Below are 5,135 nucleotides of genomic sequence, written 5' to 3' on the forward strand. Positions count from 1 at the left end.
AGACAGATGAAAATTTCCGCCAGAGGGCTATCGATTTCCTCTCTTGTGGCACTAATCGGGCATGTCAGATCACTTAGGTTGCATCAATTTTGTTCTCTGATTAGGCACCAGACAGTGCATAAGCGGAGTTCTACACTCAGATGCAAATTAAGGTGTTGTTAACATAAGATTCAACTAAATCCTAGTTTGCTGTCTCGTTTGTGGTGTGAAAAAGAACAAAACGCCACACTGACAAAAAGAGTGAAACCGATAGTTGGGTGTCGAAGGGATTTCAATCGTCTTACGTTTAACGCTACTTCTGAAAATGTTAACATTCTCACGTGAGCAAATATTTATCAATCGTCTTACGTTTAACGCTACTTCTGGAAATGTTAAAATTCTCATGTGAGCAAATATTTTACGCATTCGGATTATGCTTATTCCAAAGAAGATTTAATGCTTTTGGACTGAATATTTACTTTTTTGGTGCTTAAAGATCACTAGGCTTTACCCAGTGGTTATAAAACTACCCTGCCACAACTGTGTCAAGTTTGAAGATATAAATTTCCTCATCCTATCGACTGATCGGCAACAATTTACTCTAAATTTAACGGAATGAACTCATAAACAATCTTGACATGCGAATAAAACAAGCCATCTCAGATAAAATCATTGCAAGTAGGTCTGCCACAGAGACAGACAGGCATATATGTGACCACACTGGTCACGTGAGCAGTTTGATGTCAACCATCAGTACACATGGGATTTGACCAGACGAGTCAGAATATGTGGACGGATATCGTGTAGACAACCGTGGATTCGACATTCTGATGGCTATCACGTACAAAACTATATGTAACTTAGCCATTCAATAAGCAGTTCCCTGTTGTATGGTAAAGCAAACTGAGATGTGCGACGCTAATTCTTCGGAGATTCTCGCCGGGCACATTTCTGACAGGCGAAACAAACTATGAGCGACTGTTGAACTCCAAAAAATTGACCCAGTAGCGTTCCAGTTCTATCGATTTTCGGAAGCTCACAGAGGCATAGTGTATGGAAACATGCTTGTTTAACTTAATCAGACCGTCGCAGAGCTGACTTCCCTTGACCGGTTCTGACATTCGCCTACACGGACCATTGAGAATTAACGGAAACCATTCATTGTTTGCACGATCAACTGATAACAAATGATGTTTGAGCAGCAGCCTCTTAAGCTTTCAGACAACCAGTCGCCCTTTCGTAGAATTCGTAGCATCCTAAATTACAGTTCATTTTCTCTTTTCCATGATAAATACAAGCCTAAAAAATCTCGATCATATGGATGTTGATCTTTTCGCCAACCTTGACAGTCAACATGCAAACGTTTAGTCACCAAGCGAGGAGACATCATCGCTGCGCAAGTAGCTAGATGATCTAGAACCGATAATGCCTCTTCGACTGGAGACGGGACATTCACATTGCCTAGCTTTGTTATTCGCAATCACTTGAAATTTCGTGATGAGACCTAATCAGATGCCTGTGCAGTAGAAATGCTTTTGCCCACATTTATTAGGCGTTACTAATGCCGTTTTTTCTATTTTCGTCCCTATGACGTCCAGACACATCGGGAGTGTCTATAAAGGTTATAATATACAGCTAACACACAGTCCTAGAAACACAATTTCTGCATTACAAAGAGCCATCAATTTACTAGCGGTCTGTCCAACAATTAACAGGATCAATTAATTGCGGTCTGCATACAAGCCAGATTCTCTCCACTGAAAACCTTTTTCCCTAATAGTATTTGCAAATTAACACTAAAAGGCAGTGTAGGAACTGTCTTAGCTGAACTTGATGAATGCCGTAATTCCATTATTTTTAGCCCTACGGCCAGGTTCAAAAATGATCGCTTTTTTGCGGCGTTTTGAGTCACTTTGTACCCAGATCGAAAAAAATATTACTATATTTGCCGTGCTCTCTATGTCCGTTTCTGACGTAATCCTGTAATGTATTGAACACAAAAATGTGCTTTTATGGCATAAAATATACATCACTTTCCAGGTGAACAAATAGCAGGAGTCTTATAACTTTAGTGCACATCTGAGGTCATTTAACACGTCAATAAAACCAATCCAATCTTCGGGAACTTGATAGAAAGTAACCCAGGTTAGTCATTTTGCCAAACGCTAGTCTATCTGTTTGCTGTATGTTCAAAAAACCCAGCTTCGTTCATAAGCAACAGTGCGTTTGTACCAACTTGATTAAAATTCGGAATGCTTATATACAGATCCGCTGGCATGAACTAACTCATAATTGTCAGCCGGCCATTTCGCCTATCCTAACGATTTCAACGAAAAACACATGCACAAAGTGAAATTGCTTCTTACACCCACAGTAAGAGTTTATCATTGCTGAAATAAAATAATGGCATGCTCGCCAGCGTTTCGGTTGTTCGAGGCAGAAGGACGTCTGAAAATCATGGCCATAGTCACAAAATGTCTTCGGTCTCTACAGTTTCCTTCACTAATGGCTGACTGCAGCAGCTGTTGCCAGTGCCACTCAGTCCGTGTGAATTCTTAGAGATACATTGTCCTGGAAATAAGGAAAGGGAATGACATAACTCACAGCAGGTCAGCAGAGTTCACACACCACTGTTAGATGAATAGGCCAACAGGTTGGTCAAATTTGATCGCAAGCAGCGAAAATCCTTTCAGCTAGCTGAAGAAATAAGTGTTGATCGCCGGTAAGAGGTTTTGCAGGCTAGTGTTTGCCAGTATTGATGTATGAGGCTGGTAAGTGTGGAGTAGATAATGTGAGTGTAAATGGATCTGGGCCAACACTTTGACTTTATTCTCCCGGTTGAGTGAACTTTCATTTTTTGCTGATCTGTGTTTGGCTTCGAAGTGATAAGGCAATTTGTTCATGAGGTTTTGGAGGATACACGGGTATTACCTAAATTTTGGACGTGTTTGGATTCGTAATTTAGATCATTTCCAGGTAGCTTCATCTGGGAACTCCTTTTCAAGGATTACCGAATATCACGTGTAATCTTGGCTTATCTGAACTGGTCCACTATGGATTTGTCAGTTTCACAAACATTTTTTTCAACCTGGAAGGGCTTGGTGAATACCACCACATCAACCGTCAGGTAAAATTTAACCTTCGTCTCATGATCTATTTTGTACACGGTGTCCAGTGAGTGCCCTGCCAGTGCCGAGGCTTCAACCAGTCTTGAAATAAGTGTATATTTGGTAGTTTATTCCTCATCGATTTTTATATGGCTTCATACGGTTTCATATGCACTTTCTCACATTCTTTACATGTCAATCCGTAAACATAATTCCTCGTCCCATCAACCGTGGGGAGGTGCATCAAATGCTTCGTTTTTCAGCGCAGCGTTGTTCCCTTCTGGAACACTTATTTGATGTTGGCCACAATTTGTCCGCACCTAATAACTTCAGGCAAGATATTCAAAATATCGCAATGCATGTACAGGCAAAATACACTGCTCACAAGGTTGTCTAAAACTTTCCGTCAGCCCATAAACGGTCTCAGCCTGACTGGAACTCAGCAGATAGGTGCAGTTCCCAATTTTCCGTCAACTTTACGCTCTACTTGGTCCTAAATGATGCGAAATTTGCATAACACGCTCATTAGCAAACTAATTTCGTCTCAACGGGTAGCGCTTTTCCTCCAGGCAATATCCTGTGACATATCTAATGTCAACTCAAGCGAAACCCAATGCCATCTTTGTGCAGCACATATAGTTGGGGAATTCTATAAAACCATAATAGTGTGAAAATGAGCGCGTCCCAGGTACCTCTGATTTACATCTTATTATTGCTGACTAAATCCAGTCCTTACTGTGACTGAAGACTTCGATCAATGCCCTTCATATTTACCGCCTGATTAACTCATATTGGTGTCCACTTTCTTGAAGTTTCTTTGTGACCTATATGACCTATGACCTTCGCTACTATACTGCCGGCCTCTCACGAGAACTTTGTTCTTACTTGAATTAAAACTGGTGGAACATTGGCAGAGTATATTTAACCGACGAGTAGTTTACTATAGTCACGATGTCTGAGTGTGGTAAATGGCATTTTTAATCTTTAGCCATCCCCGTCCGTCATGTGGTTCAGTAAGGTTAGTGTGTCCGAAGATGATGCTGGTTCCATTCTGATGTTTTTCGAGCGGTTCGAATACTGTTCGAACTCATTGAAATTATCGCACCTGATTACAGCACACTTGTCAGCTACATGAGATCAAAATGCATCAACTGAATACTCCAATCTGACTAACGACCTCTGTTCATCTTTACCTATTTCCATATCAAATCCAACCTTGTTCTTATAAGCAAGTACCCGAGGCAAATCAAAGCGTTCTGATGCCTTCGACCAATATACATTGCAGTGTTATGTCTAACAGTAAAATCTGTTAGGGTGACTTGGTGTAGGGTGTGTAATAAAAATCTATCTAGCCTATGCGGTGACCACTGATTCTGTGAACGATAATTCGGGGAAACCTTGCTTGCAGATTTTTACTGAGTGGGCAACGGACGCACACCCGTTCTTTCTTACTAATTCATGTTAAGTAATGCAACAACAAACCAGTCGCGCGTACATGTCTGCTGGTCAGTTAGTCAGCTGTTGATCGTTCGGCTTCTGCTTATATACCTCCGTTGTACTTGTACCGTAGAATCGGTCATAATGCACTAACTTGGTGGCTTACCAACTCATGTACTTTTCGCCGGTGGGACGATATGCCACAGTTGAATTGCGTCTCAGGGATATAACTGCTACTCGCCGCCTTGCTTCGGTGGATTTACCACTGATTTCAAATATTCCTAACCTCAAACTTACACCTATCCCTTATTGGCGTAGTTGGCTCACTTTTAGACCCTTGGTAAGGTCCAGCACCATGTCTATAACCTTCTGTATTTAATAGCGTCCACTGTTGATGGTGGCCTCACTCACATTCGCCTCTATGATCTCTATGTTATCCACTTACTATGGGTTTTCTCATCGTGCTCCGCTTCGTGGGTAAGACACTTGGAACACTTAATTACTCGGACTCCGCTATCCAGACCGAGAGCATCAGTAAGAGGGAACTTTTGAGGTACAGACCCAACATCAAGAAATGTATTATATATATATATATATATATATATATATATA

This window comes from Opisthorchis viverrini (genome assembly GCF_000715545.1).
Source record: "Opisthorchis viverrini unplaced genomic scaffold opera_v5_230, whole genome shotgun sequence".
NCBI classification, from domain to species: Eukaryota; Metazoa; Platyhelminthes; class Trematoda; order Opisthorchiida; family Opisthorchiidae; genus Opisthorchis; species Opisthorchis viverrini.